This window comes from Heptranchias perlo, chromosome 5, assembly GCF_035084215.1.
Source record: "Heptranchias perlo isolate sHepPer1 chromosome 5, sHepPer1.hap1, whole genome shotgun sequence".
In the NCBI taxonomy this organism is placed as follows: domain Eukaryota; kingdom Metazoa; phylum Chordata; class Chondrichthyes; order Hexanchiformes; family Hexanchidae; genus Heptranchias; species Heptranchias perlo.
The window spans coordinates 85,765,503-85,781,292 of record NC_090329.1 but is presented as its reverse complement, the minus strand read 5'-3'; the positions used below and the strand labels follow the sequence as shown (position 1 = coordinate 85,781,292).

General features: G+C 44.2%; 1 protein-coding gene across 1 annotated transcript in view; it reads right to left on the bottom strand.

Moving 5' to 3' along the window:
• Positions 1-13,841, bottom strand: part of LOC137321909 (four and a half LIM domains protein 2-like) — an 86,569-nt gene extending 72,728 nt beyond the window's left edge. The window contains exon 1 of the mRNA XM_067984770.1: positions 13,713-13,841. The gene's annotated coding sequence lies outside the window, so the exon portion shown is untranslated. The remainder of the gene's footprint in view (positions 1-13,712) is intronic.
• Positions 13,842-15,790: the final 1,949 nt, after the last annotated feature.

Genomic DNA, 15,790 nt, shown 5'->3' with positions numbered 1-15,790 from the left:
GTGGCAGGTTGCTCCTGTTCGTGCCCTGACCGGGTGGACGCTTTGGGCCGCGCCCCTGGGTTTCGGTGCCCGTGAGGGCACCCACAGACTGCTCCTCCTGCACCTGTACAGGGGCAGACTCGGCCACCTGGAGAGGAGGCACCATTGCGGGTACTGGTTGAGAGGGGGGCAACGGGTGAGACGTGGGGGCACCTTGAGTAGCGTTCCCGCTTCCATGTCCCCATTCACCATCATCCCTCTCATGGCCTCGGCCCACATCACCCCTTCCACCCTGCTGGACGACAGTTTGGATGGCATGTGTGAGGCCTTGCAAGGCCACCTGTAGTGTATCCGTCAGCCTGTTTATGGCGGCGGAATGTTGCTCACCCTGAATCCGAACAGCCGTTGTCAGGGCCTGCATGGACTCGATGTTGAGCTGTGCGTGACGCTCGAGGGAGGCTAGCCTGTCCTCCACCGCAGACGTTCCCGCACCTACCTGCGACACTATCTCGTGGATACCCTCCTGTACTTGTGCCACCAATGCCCGCATGCAGGAGTTGGACTCCTCCATCACCTGCGCGATTGTGGACAATGCGCGTGGCACCTCTCCCAGTACCTCGGCAATGTGCTGGTGCCCCTCGACGACTCTCCTTTTGACTGGTGGCCCCCTGGGTTCAGCATCTGGGTCCGGCTGAGCAGAGCCTGGAGAGGAGTGCTCCCACCGACGCGGACCCTCCGCGGCTGCCCCTGCCACCAGGGTCTGCTCATGCTCATTCGTGCGCGGTGACTCACCATGTGCAACCCCAACTAGTTGGCAAGGGGGACCCACCGAGGTGCGTGTCTCTGCGCTGCTGGATGGTTGGCTCATATGTGACGATGGACCCTCAGAGACCGGCATGTCCTCTGAGGAATCGCCCTCCACAGACACGGCGCTCGCAGACGGCCCTGCAAGAGAACAGAGGGCAATCTCAGGGATGTGCACAAACGTTGCGGTGCGGCAGATGCCAGGTGATGCTAAGGTCATTCGCGATCATGAGTGCTGAGTGTCAGCTTTCCCTTACCGGCCGTTTCTGCATCCCCAGCCTCGCCATCCGCCGCGGAGAGGCAATGTTGCGTTCCGCTGATGTCGAGCGCCTCCACCTCTGCGTCCGTCAGTACCAGCAGGTGTGGCGGGCCCCCTCCGGTGCGGTCCCTTTCTCTGGCGTTCTTGCATCTCTTCTCCTGTCAAGGCAAAACACAGATGCGTGAGTGAGTGCAGATTGCATTGTGAGACGCCTCAAGCATTGGTGTGGGTGGGTTGAGCGTGGGGCAGATGGATGGGAGGATGCGTGTGCCACATGCCCATCCCATTGCATGGGGATTGGGGTGTGTGGTAGTGTTCGAGTGGGGACAGGGACGGTGGGTACGTGCAGGCACGGTGAGGATGGTAGTTGAGTGGCTGTGAGGATTGCTGCGGGAGCGCTGTGGTGGCTGTGCAGAAGGGGTTGTGAGGTGTTTAGCGTGATGTTGTAGACGGGTTGTGGGAGGGTGCGTTAGTGTACTCACTTTGCCGGACCTAGTGAGGTCATTGAATCGCTTTCTACACTGCACCCATGTCCTGGTGGTGTTGGCCCTGCTGCTGACCTCCGCCGCCACCTCTGCCCATGCCTTCCTGATGGCGGAGCCAGGGCACTTCCGTCCGTCAGTCGGCAACAGCGTGTCCCTCCTCCTCCTCACACCGTCCAGCAGCAGCTGGAGCGCGAGGTCCGAAAACCGTGGTGCAGCCTTGCCCCTGGGGTGCTCCATGGTGTGATGCCTCTTGTTTGAAGCTGGAGGGGCTTTGGTGGACTGCCCCTTTAAATAGAGCTCCACCATCGCGCGAACGTCAATACGCATGCGCAGGCCGCTGGCACGCAGCTGGGGAGCGAAGAACCCGTAACCACGGCTTAATGGCATCAATTATCGCGCGGGGGGCACACTCATTTAGCCGTCCGCGTTTTCCACGCTCCCGATGGACCACCCGCCGGGAACCCGCACGCCTGCTAAAATCGGGCCCCTAGAAACCAAAAATATAATAAAGAATAGTCAGCACAGATTTCAAAAGGGAAGGTCATGCTCGACCAACCTTATTTGAATTCTTTGAAGAATTAACAGAAATGGTAGACAAGGGGAATGTAGTAGATGTAATATATTTGGATTTTCAAAAGGCCTTCGATAAGGTGCCGCATTGTAGACTCACGAGTAAGGTCAGAGCATGCGGAGTCAGGGGACAAGTAGCAGAATGGATAGCAAGCTTCCTACAAAACAGAAAACAGAGAGTAGGGGTTAAAGATAGTTACTCAGACTGGCGAAAGGTGGGAAGTGGTGTTCCACAAGAATTGGTGCTGGGACCATTGTTGGTCACTATTTGTATAAACAATTTAGACTCAGGAATCAGAAGTACAATTTCAAAATTTGCAGACGACACCAAATATAGTTAATACCGAGGAGGACCGCGATAAAATACAGGAAGACGTCAACAAACTTGCAGAATGGGCATGTAATTGGCAAATGAATTTCAATATATATAAGTGTGAGGTATTACATTTTGGAAGGAAGAATAAGGGGACCACATACTACTTGGATAATAAGAGTCTAAATGGGGTAGAGGAGCAGAGGGATCTGGTGGTACAGATACACACATCACTAAAAGTAGCGATGCAGGTTAATAAGGCCATAAAAAATGCAAACTATGCACTAAGGTTCATTTCTAGAGGGATAGAATTGAAAAGCAGAGAAGTTATGTTAACCTTGTATAGAACCTTGGTGAGACCACACGGAGTGCTGTGAACAGTTCTGGTCTCCATATTATAAAAAGGATATAGAGGCATTGGAGAAGGTGCAAAAAAGATTTACTAGGATGATACCAGAACTGAGAGGTTATACCTATCAGGAAAGATTGAGCAGACTGGGGCTCTTTTCCCCTCGAAAAGAGAAGACTGAGGGGTGACCTCTTAGAGGTCTTTAAGATTATGAAACGGTTTGATGGGGCAGATGTAGAGAAGATATTTCCACTTGCAGAGGAGACCAGACTAGGGGCCGTAAATATAAGATAGTCACTAATAAATCCAATAGGGAATTCAGAAGAAATGTCTTTACCCAGAGAGTAGTTGGAATGTGGAACTCACTACCACAAGGAGTTGAGGCGACTAGCATAGATGCATTTAAGGGGAAACTAGATAAACACACGAGGGAGAAAGGAATAGAAGGATATGCTGATAGGGTGGGAGGCAGTTCATGTGGAGCATAAACACCGGCATTGACCTGTTGGGCCTGTTTCTGTGCCATACATTCTATGTAATTCTATGTAACAGTCTGGGAGAGAGAGCTCAGTGCTGAACGGGGAGACAAAGGTGAGGTTGGGGCCTGAGAGTGGGGAGCAATTGTGATGACTTGCAAACAGTATGATTTGTGAATGTAATTGCTGGTATTATTGCAGAAAGTGATAGTGAGATAAACAATCACGTTTCACAAAAGTGCACCAAAGCAAAAGTAACTAAGCAGAAAATCTACTGACATAAAATGGTTTATTATATAGATAAATTAAAGTTGGACATATTCACAGAGCACCTATAAATTGGTTCAATTGGTACTAATTTATTTATTTGAACAGTAGGAAGTGATAGTATATTAGGCCAAGGAAAGTGCTCATCTTCATGGACGCTAACTGGTTGACACCATTTTAGTGCCATGTCTTGGGCAAACCCGGCTCAGTAACATAGGAAAGCCAGGGCCTCGAGTCTCTATTCCAGGTCTCCACCCCAGAAACATCCCTGCCCATCTGCCTCTGGCCCTGCTGGGAGCGGACATTTCTGGCTGGTGCATCCTCAGCTAATTGGGCATGTAAAGGTCAGAGAGTGTACAAGGTTTCAGGCAGGGCCACATTTTCCTCCTTTGCATATGCCAACCTACAATACTGGGAAAAACTGAGGGACAGCTTTAATAAAGCTGACACAACCACCACCCCCCACTTCCTAAAAAATACTGACCACTCAAATAAAATACAACTAAAATTCAGACCATAATAAAGGCCTATGACCAAGGCCACAGCTTCAAGATGATTGAGGAAGTTAAATTCTTTTTTTCAGAATTTTTGTTAGTGTTTGGGGGTCACGTGCCCCCATTCAGTTTGTTTTTTCAGTGAAAATTGAAACCCTTCCATGGAGTCTCATCTGCTAACAGGATTTTCAAAGCTCCTGAAGACCAAACAAAAAGGCCTTTGACGTGGATGCATCTCCAATGAGCAGCAAGAACAGCCTGTTCAAAGTCACCCTGCAGGCAGCGTGCCAAGAGAAGTAGGTCACCCAGATGTAGCAAGAATGCACTGAACATGCCACATGCACAGCACTGAATGCGCAACTCATGAAATTATAAGACCATTGCCCTAAATCACCAAATTTGGGCAAGTCTCACTGTAAAGTCAATATGGAGCATTTATATGTACATTTAAACTCTGTTCACTTAATGGCCTGTAAATTGCTCCATGCGGTGAAGAAACTTAAATAACATACAAACTTACCGCTGTCTTTACTGCTGGAACTTCCTGTAATGTGAACCTGAGAAGAGCCCAGCGTTAGCTCTGGTGAGGCTAAGAACTGTGGGAGAAGCGAGAGGATCACTCTCTCCCCTCGACCAGATTGTAACATTTTTGACAAGCTGCAAACAGTTACTGCAAGCTAGAACATAAAATCCAGGAAGTGAAAGCTACAACACTAAAGTCAATTGTAAAAACAGTTATAGACAGTGAAAAAAAAGGTAAGAAATATCAAATTAAATAAAAGAGACAGAAGGAAAAAGTTAAAATTACCAAGAACTATCAAAATCAGGAGTAACGAGATTCCACATTTTTAAAAGTTAATTTTTAGTTGTTTGGCAGTAATTAAGATTTACCACGCTGTTAAAACTTAGTTTAGACCTGGTATATTTAAACGTACCTGTTTTGTGGTGATAATAGTTAATTTCCAGCTGGGCAGAAGAGCAAGTTGGCACTGGTCCGTTGATTCTTTTGATTGCACCTGGAGGTATCCCTTTAAGGCGAAGCTGTCAGATTACCTGCAAACCAGGAAGAGCAAGTTCTGGATTTCCTCGTTTGTCAGTGCATGTGAAAACACTGGAACTTGCTCTTTCATTAAGAACGGTGAGCGCTGTTGAGCTCACTGTTCTTTTTAAAGCAATTTCTGGCCTGTTAGTTTCTGCAAAGTCAGTGTTCACTTTTTGCAGTTACTTAAAATTGCATTTTTCCAGTCATATTTTTCCCAACTTGTGAGATGCCAGAAGTGCAGCGTGTTCACACAGGGTCACATTCCTGAAATGGGGTCTGACTGTTAGGATTTTACTATTGCTGATTAGTATTTAAAAGGAGGAGTGCGTGGTAGGTAAGTACGTAGGGACGAGTTAGTAAAAGTTGCTGATCTTCAAAGTGTCACTTTGCAGAGAATCAAATGACAGGAACATCAGATACATATAGTTGATACACACTTGCTTTGCTATTTGTTTCATTTTTTTATGAAATGGGTTTTCTTTAAGTAAGGTGCAAGATGTTCTCTTTCTGTTTCACTGCCTCAGAGTTGTCCTGGGATGAAATCTTCTTAAGGTCACCAGAAGTTGTAGGATCCTAGTGTTGTTTTAGAAGTTACACAGAAATGTAGAGAAAATCAAAACCAAAGTACGATTCCCCTGCGATAATAAAAGAATGTGTATACATTTTTAACAAAAAGCAATAATTTATGTTGGAAGCCCCAGGTTTTGCAGTGTGTGGCTGAACCTATAAAAATGGAGTGAAAGGGCTGCTGCGGAACCAATCCAGCTCCCTACGTGCCCAGTGGTTCACTTATTCCGAGACTAACTGTATGCATTTCAATGCCATGCAAGAGCACCCAACACGTGCGGGTGTGGAATCTTCTGTACTAGTTGTCATGCACATCCCCTAATAACTCCAACAGTATCTCATTCTTCTTTGAAAATCTGGGTTCTGGATTCCTGGCCTCACCAGCTCTGGATGGAGGTTACCTCAGCCTCTGGCCAGTTGCTTCTTGCTCCTCCTTCACCACTCAACTGCTCTTGCTTACTTATGATCTTTGCATCACTGTGTGCTGCCCTCAAACTGGCTATCTAAATCCCCTAGAGTGGAAGGGGCTGTGTTCATTCTTGTCAGAGTGCAATGCAGTGATACGGTGTCATGAGATGCTGGGTGAATCCTGCTGTGAGGGCCTCATGACAGCTTCTGCTGCTATACCTACATAGCCAAAAAGAGCAAAAGTGAGAGGAGCACATCATTAGAATAACTTGTTGGACAAAAGCCTTTGCCAAAATCTGATATGGAGCTACTGATATATGTAAGCTTGTGTGAGTAAATAGGATAGAGTGCAAAGGAAGGGGAAGTGTTGTACTAACTCAGAGCTGGGACCATGCCTCCTTCTGCAAGCCCCGGCCCTGTGTTTGTAGGGCATACTCTTCAAGTGGAGTCTGATCATATAAAGTTGCTGGCTTCTTGCTAGTTGTAGATATTTGCCTCCTGTTGCGTGCTGCCTTCTCCGACAAAAGCTTGATTTTAATACATGACAATGGCTGCACGAATCTGCCAAACCTTATGCACAAAGGATCACTCCATAGGGTTTGTGAAGTATGCACTATGCAGGTAAAGGTCAATGTGTTGTCCTGAACATCCTTGTTCTGTTTGAGGTGGTGCTGGGCAAGGGAGATGGTGGCAAGTGCAGTGGAGTGTCAAGAGGACCCATGGGAGAGAAAGTGAAGAAATACATGGGTAGGAGGTAAGATATAATGCTAGTTTTAGTCGGCCCACAGCATAAGTAAGAAGTGAAGCCCACCTACCTTGTCCCTCTGAGGTGGTTGATTTCTTTTCTAAACCTCAGCCATGTCTTCTGAATGTTGCTGCTGACATTTAGTGTGTTGCCACTCCTGCCCTGCTCTTTGAGTCCTTGTGACCACACAGGGGAATAAAACGTTGCTTCATCTCTGTGCAGTCCTTCTCAAAGTGGCCCTGTTTCTCTAGGGATGAAATGAGAACTTTTTTTATGCAGCGAGTTGTTATGATCCGGAAAAGTGGTGGAAGCAGATTCAGTCGTAAATTTCAAGAAGGGAATTGGATATATACTTGAAAAGGAGAAATTTGCAGGGCTATAGGCAAAGCGGAGGGGAGTGGGACTAATTGGATACCTCTTTCAAAGAGCCGGCATAGACACAATGGGCCCAATGGCCTCCTTCCGTGCTATATGATTCTATGCTTCTTCCACCAGTGCTGCCAGACATACCTCCTCGGGAAAATAGAACACTTCCGTAATCCAGGCAGCACAAAAAGAAAAAAGATTCAAAATCCAGCCAGCAAATAAAAAACAAATACAAAAAACCCCCAAAGCAGCCGGCCACAAAGACCCTGTGCCTTTAAACTGCCGCAGGCCTTTCTTTATATTATGGGCGTGCACAAATCACAGGCTCTGTGCATGTGCCTGGTGCACTCCCACAATATGTAGAGCACCCGAGCCCAGAAAAACTGGCAGATTCAGTTGCTTCTGGGTGGAGCATTCTTGTAGCATACTCCACCTCACTTGCATATTTTTTTTAAATTCATTCATGGGATGTGGGTATCGCTGGTAAAGCCAGCATTTATTGCCCATCCCTAATTGCCCTCAAGAAGGTGGTGGTGAGCTGCCTTCTTGAACCGCTGCAGTCCGTGTGGTGAAGTACTCCCACAGTGCTGTTAGGGAGTTCCAGGATTTTGACCCAGTGATAATGAAGGAACGGCGATATATTTCCAAGTCAGGATGGTGTGTGACTTGGAGGGGAACGTGCAGGTGGTTTTGTTCCTATGCGCCTGCTATCCTTCTCCTACCTAGATGGTACACACTGCAGCAATGTTGTGCCGGTAGTGAAGGGAATGAATGTTTAGGGTGGTGGATGGGGTGCCAATCAAATGGTCTGCTTTGTCCTGGATGGTGTCAAGCTTAGAGTGTTTTTGGAGCTGCACTCATCCAGGCAACTGGAGAGTATTCCATCACACTCCTTACTTGTGCCTTGTAGATGGTGGAAAGGCTTTGGGGAATCAGGAGATGAATCATTCACTGCAGAATAACTAGCCTCTGACCTGCTCTTGTAGCCACTGTATTTATGTGGCTGATCCAGTTAAGTTTCTGGTTGATGGTGACCTCCAGGATGTTGATGGTGGGGATTCGGCGATGATAATACCATTAAATGTCAAGGGGAGGTGGTTAGATTCTCTCTTGTTGGAGATGGTCGTTGCCTGGCACTTGTCTGGCACGAACGTTACTTGCCACTTATCAGCCCAAGCCTGGATGTTGTCCAGGTTTTGCTGCTTGCGGGCATGGACTGCTTCATTATCTGCGGAGTTGTGAATGGAACTGAACACTGTGCAATCATCAGCGAACATCCCCATTTCTGACCTTATGATGGAGGGAAGGTCATTGATGAAGCAGCTGAAGATGGTTGGGCCCAGGACACTGCCCTGAGGAACTTCTGCAGCAATGTCCTAGGGCTGAGATGAGTGGCTTCCAACAACTACTACCATCTTCCTTTGTGCTAGGTATGACTCCAGCCAGTGGCTGAAGGGGAGGGAAGAGGAAAATTGGCCCCACATCTGGAATGAGGTTTCTTTACAGTATTCTGTGTTCCACTATATTCTCCAAAGGTTCAGCAATTTGCATCTCGGCATCCATTGGGATCTATTCATGATAGGTTCCTTGAATTGATCTATCCTTTACAAGTTCCTTCCATTCCTGAGCATGTGATTGGAAGAGTTGAGTACTGATTGAAAAAGTTTGTTGGTATGTGGGTGATGGGAGGTTACGTGCATGGAGCAGTGAATGTGGCTAGTGGTGCAGTTGGTAAGAGATGCCACTTGACAATTGAGCTCACTCAGCTTGCCCACTCATGTTAAAGCATTGAGCTTCTTCCTGCACTGCATCCATGTTCGTGGTGCTATGCACCTGGCATTGACTTCATCCCCTACTGCCTTGGGAGCTTATGTCTGGAGGGCCTCTTGACCCCCTGCGCATATAGGATGCCACTCCTTCTGACCACTTCTTGCGCATCATCAGAGAACCTTGGTGCACGCCCTCTCGCAGGCCCGGTACAAACTCAGATTGGCAGACTGGTGGGGTCTGGCGTGCAGATTGGAGGATGTGGGATTTAGCAGTGCACACCCTTATTCAATGTTTTAACATAACTCAACAGTTTATAAACATAGGGACGGGACCTGCATCTGTGTTTTATGTGTGCGACATCTGATCTCCATTCCGACTCCTTGCGGACCTGTAGCTTATATTTTTGCAAATAAGAGGTTCAGGCTGCCTTCAAGAGGTGCATGATGTGGAGATGCCGGTGATGGACTGGGGTGGACAAATGTAAGGAATCTTACAACACCAGGTTATAGTCCAACAGTTTTATTTGAAAATCACAAGCTTTCGGAGGCTTTCTCCTTCGTCAGGTGAGTGTGGGATATGCGATACCCTTCATGGAATCCCACACTCACCTGACGAAGAAGAAGCCTCCGAAAGCTTGTGATTTTCAAATAAAACTGTTGGACTATAACCTGGTGTTGTAAGACTCCTTACATTCAAGAGGTGCAGGCTGCCTTTTCGTGGTGCTAGCCACTCGTGTGATATAGGGGCCCCCCTGCTAGTGAGCAGCCACTCAACAGCGCAGCTAAGCTTGGCTGCTTGCAGGTATCAGGTAAATGACCAGGCAGCACGAATATCGTGCTTCCTGCATCTCAACGACTGGGCGTGGGTTAATCGCACACCGTGACCCTTGCACCCAGATTCGGGGATTATCGAATGTAACCCCCGTTTAATTTTATGTGTTTTATTTTAAATTTTCCAGTGATAGCTCTTACAAGGGTCCATATGCTACTCATAGAAACATGGAAAATAGGAGCAGGAGTAGGCCATTCGGCCCTTCGAGCCTGCTCCGCCATTCAATATGATCATGGCTGATCCTCTATCTCAATACCATATTCCCGCTCTCTCCCCATATCCTTTGATGCCTTTTGTGTCTAGAAATCTATCTAGCTCCTTCTTAAATATAATCAGTGACTTGGCCTCCACAGCCTTCTGTGGTAAAGAATTCCACAGGTTCACCACCCTCTGAGTGAAGAAATTTCTCCTCATCTCAGTCCTAAATGTCCTACCCCATATCCTGAGACTGTGACCCCTCGTTCTAGACCCCCCCCAGCCAGGGGAAACATCCTCCCTGCATCCAGCCTGTCTAGCCCTGTCAGAATTTTATATGTCAATGAGATCCCCTCTCATTCTTCTAAACTCCAGTGAATACAGGCAGAGTCAACCCAATTTCTCCTCATACGACAGTCCTGCCATCCCAGGAATCAGTCTGGTGAACCTTCGCTGCATTCCCTCTATGGCAAGTATATCCTTTCTTAGGTAAGGAGATGAAAACTGCACACAATACTCCAGGTGCGGTCTCACCAAGGCCCCGTATAACTGCAGAAAGACATCCTTGCTCCTATACTCAAATCCTCTTGCAATGAAGGCCAACATACCATTTGCCTTCCTAACTGCTTGCTGCACCTGCATGTTTGCTTTCAGTGACTGGTGTACAAGGACACCCAAGTCCCTTTGTACATTAACATTTCCCAATCTATCACCATTTAAATAATACTCTGCCTTTCTGTTCTTCCTTCTGAAGTGGATAACTTTACATTTATCCACATTATACTGCATCTACCATATATTTGCCCACTCTCTCAACTTGTCTAAATTGCCTTGAAGCCACTTTGCATCCTCCTCACAACTCTCAATCCCACCTAGTTTTGTGTCGTCAGCAAACTTGGAAATATTACATTAGGTTCCCTCATCCAAATCATTGATATATATATTGTGAATAGCTGGGGCCCAAGCACTGTCCCACTAGTCACTGCCTGCCACCCCAAAAAAGACCCACTTATTCCTACTCTCTGTTTCCTGTCTGTTAACCAATTTTCAATCCACGCCAATATATTACCACCAATCCTATGTGCTTTAATTTTGCACACTAACCTCTTATGTGGGACTTTATCAAAGGCCTTCTGAAAATCCAAATAAACCACATCTACTGGTTCTCCCTTATCTATTCTACCAGTTACATCCTCAAAAAACTGCAGTACTCAGTGTCATATAAAGTTTAATACAAATGACATGAATAATAATTCACTATGTAATAATTTATTTGTTTCCAGTTTTCCTAATGCACTGTTTTCTGCTGGCTGAAGGGTAGCTAACAGTGAGGACTTGTTAGAGCAGGAGGAAATACCGAATGGGGTGGGGGGGGTGGGGGGTACCAAGTGGGGTGCCTCAGGGCTCAGTGTGGGCATCACTACTGTTTCTAATTTATATAAATAACCTGGATTCAGAAACTCAGTGCAAAGTGGTCAACTAGGAGGGGCAGCGGAATTGAAAAGTAAAATATAGGTGCATTAAAATGTAAGTAAATGCAGAACTGCACTTAAAATTTCATATTAACAGGAATGCTCCTGCTAGACGAAAAGCCTTATCTGAAGAGTTGAGAGAGTTGCTAATGGTTTTGTGTCAAATTTAACTTGGTGAGTTAAAATGTAGTTAAATGCAGGTATGAAATGTAGTTAAAATGATAAAAATGCCTTTGAGCTACAAACCCAACTGATTTAATTAAGTACACCCCTATGACAGATTCTTTCAAGAATAAAATCAGAACATAACAGATCAGAACATTGCTTTCCTATGAGCTATGTGACAGCACAAAATACTTTACCCTCTGATGCCACAATGAAGACTATTGCCATCTCTAAGGTATTGACTTGACTGCATTTAAGTCTATTTGTAATGCCAATGACAACAATTTCCTGGTTACATTTCTCTTCTAGCTACAAAAATATTCTTCTGTGCAATAATGCTCACATATTTCTGCTTTGGCATTAGAAAGACACCACTAATCACTTTCCAAGCTAATGATATGGCCAATCAACCGCAAAGTGGTCAAGAATCGTACATTTTTTCTTAATCACATTTTTCACCTGATGTACACTATGCTGTATAGTTGATGTTAAATGTTGTACTTTAAAAACTAATTTTCATTTAGGACTTGAGTATATTTAATAAAACATTGTGACAAAGTAAAGTACATTCAGTTAGAGACCATTATGGCTTGTAATGATCTGATCTGTAATGGCTAAGAGAATATTATAGTTTGAAACAGTATTCATGGCTATCAACCATTTTTTTTCCAGAGATTTACAGAAACCTCTCACATTTACCCCAAAAAGTTATTCTTAAGCTTTAAAAAAGTATGATGTAAAAGTTCTTTGAAAAGATAAAGTCATCATAAATTCATAAATATCATTAGTGTTGTACTCACAAGCTCTATCTTTGGATCGGGAATCAAAATGAGTGATACGAATTTGTTAGCTCTCCACAAGGTTCTCTAGTAAATCCAAAAGAACCAGAAACAGCTGGCCAACAAAATGTGACATTTACATCTGTGTCCATTTACAGAAGGTCAAAGGAAAGCTTTGTAATTCCATTCAAGGTTTGTAAAAGCCAATGATTCGTTCTGACTGAATATATCAGAAAAATAAACTTTGTATTCTGGCATTAATAATTCCCTGTTGACCAAAAAAAAAGATTTATAGTGAAAGAGAGCAGAACAGGAAGCACAACATCCCTGTATTTGGCAAAAGACCAATGGACTGGCTTTAAAGAATGCTGAAGAGGAGAGATATGTCTGGAATGTGAGCTAGACATAAATACATAACGTTTAGTGACTGTGGTTGTCTGAGTAAGGCTTCTGAAAAGAGTTAAACGTCCTGAACTTGGAAAACTAATATGACTTGAAAAGAAAACTGTCTTCAAGCAATGGAAACATCTGGCAAACTATGTATTATTTTAGCTCAATCTTGCCTAGTTCAACATGGAATCAAATCTGATTGGTTGTTCAATTTTATTAATTTGAGTGGTCTAATAATGTAGCAAAAAAAGGGCTTATTTTATACCCCTGTAGTCACAGGCTGGAGTCCCAAAGGTGGAACTCACTCAATTTAACCTGTTGCTTAAATGCATCAGAAGTTCTCAGGCAATTTAAATTGAAGAACATTTTCATGAGAGACATTTATCAAGGTGTGATATATATACACCAGCAGTTATGATCCAAACAGCAAAAGGAACCGCTTATTAGTTACCAAATACTGGAAAGACCTTGGAAGAAAATAGAATGCAATCTGTTTGAAGCAGACGGGAATTGCTACAGAGTTCTCTGGCAGGAGGTTGGCATAAATAGCTAAAAATGACTATTTACAAAATTTCTCCAGGGTTTCTGGTGATCTTCTGCCAAAGTTATGGCAGGAGATCGGAAGACTCCATTAGAAATTCAGGGTCATTCAGGATCATTATCTTTTATGTTCTGCCCAATACTCTAATGTCTTTGAAATACACAGACAGACTGTGATAAAAAAGGGAAAGAAATCAAAACTAAAATGAAAGCTTATTTTGCTAAATGAATTTAGATCAGTGGATCAGAGGAATTCCAACTGTTTGCACAAGAATATGAGTTCAGTCATGCCACCGGTTCACCAAGCATCCAATCAAATGACAAGACAGAAGCAACAGTTAAAATTGCAAAGGCGCTTCTAGAAAATGCAAGGGAATCCAGCACAGATCCTAACCTCACTCTTCCTTGCTGATACAATATATGAAATAAAATACTGGACAACTTACCAGATCAAAGACTACTTGGCGGAAGAACCAAACCACTCCTCTCTACAGCAAGCTGTCTTCTGAAACTTATGCTTAGAATTTCCACAGGGATTGTCCCGATTTCCCACCGTAACGTCAGCAGGAAAATCAGATACTGGGAGGAATTTTTCAAGTTGTCATGCCACCAGCAGGGCCTCGCTCATAGCCGGATGGAAAATCATTGGCAGTACACCCGCGGATTTCTGATAAACTACGTACAGTGTGTGAGGTCCCACTGGTAGTGTGGGACCGTGGAAAATTCTGCCAACTATCTTTTAAACGGAGCTGCAACAAAATAGAGCTCTTACTGGAAGATGAAAGCTTTCCTTCGCTGCTTGCACAACTTTCAAAATGAATGCTAGAAATAAATATTTATACAAACTGGAGTGGAATACTAAATGTGATAAGCTTCTGCTTTTGCTAAAGCCATGTTGAGCAACATAATATGCCGCTGCAAACAATCAAAACCACAACTTAATTCAACAAACTGGATATGGCTCAACTACAACAACACTGAATAACAATCTAAGTTCTTATTTATCAGTACGCATTGATCCAACCATTTCATTTTTTAATCTAGGAGCTTTGAAAGATAAACCTCAGCATTTAGTGACTCAACATGTTTTAGTAATGTAAATATTTTCTCAAGTAACCCTTTATCACACACCAGCTCAGGCATCAGTGAATTCCTCATTAATATAATGGAAGGGAGCAATGCAGTGGTTTGTTTTGTCTTGGAGGCCTCAATTTAAATACAGCCAAAATTAAATTGGATGACTGTCTTGGTTTTCTGCTCACAGTAACAGTCTTAAGTGAGCTGAATTTGGGCAGTTTCAACGCAGTTACTAATAGTTGCAGGCCTACAGTACAGAACTGCCTACAAATCTCACTCAAAGGGGATCATTTTAACTTAACCCGGATGGTGGGATCTGATCAGCAGCCTGTTTTACAAACCGCCCGATTTGACTTTCCATTGAAGTCATTTCCATTGCCTCATTTTATGCTGTAAAATGGGTGCAATGAGGTCTAATTTCTACCCCTCTGTGTAAAGAATGTTCTCCTGCCCTCTGTTCTAAATATCTTTCACTTAATCTTGTATTTATGAACACTCATTCTTAACCCATCAACTATTGGAAACATTCTTCTTCTATCTATCTGTCCCATATTTTCAGAATTTTAAACACTTCTATAATATCACCGTGTAATCTGTGTTGTTCTAATGGGCAGATAGATGGCAGAGGCAGTTCAATGTAGAAAAATGCGAAGTATTACATTTTGGGAGTAAGAATAGGGAAGAAAAGATTTTAAATGGAGTAGAGGAGCAGTAAGATCAGCAAATATGGCAGTACAAGCAGGTAAGGTTGTAGAAATGACCAATTAAATCTTGACCTTGTATCTAGAGGCATATAATACAAAAAACAAGGAGGTGATTTTGAACTTGTATGAGACCTTAGTTAAGTCATAGTTAGAGTATTGTGTACAGTTTGGGCAGAACTTTACAGAAAGGATATAAAAACAATGGCAAAGGTGCAGCATACCTCACTAGGAATCAGGGCTTACAGTTCTGAAAAAAAACTTGAGAAGTTAGGGCCATTTCACTAGAGCTGTGGAGGTTACAGGGTGACTTGACAAATGTCTTCAAGATTGTGAAGGATTACTTTAAGGTAAATAGTGATAGATTGTTTACACTGGTCAGTGAGTTGGTAATGAGCAGGCACAAATTAAAAATGATCACAAAAACAATTAAAGGGGAGATTACAAAACATTTTTTTGCTCCCAGGTGGAACAGAACCCTTTCACTGGCTCCCTGCAGTCCACTGTCACATCAGGATTTTCTGACGCAAATGATGGCAGTTGTGGAATAATCCTACCCAAATATGGGCTGTCGTATTCAAATAACATATTAATGATGGGAAAATGTACATTGGCCTCCTGTTATTAATCTCACAGCAACATAGGACATTCTTGGTGCAGGAGGTTGGTACACCATCTATTAATTAGGGCTAAGATGCAAATTACTCAGTGTTCAGTAACTAAATCCAGGCAGTTGTGTGGTTTTT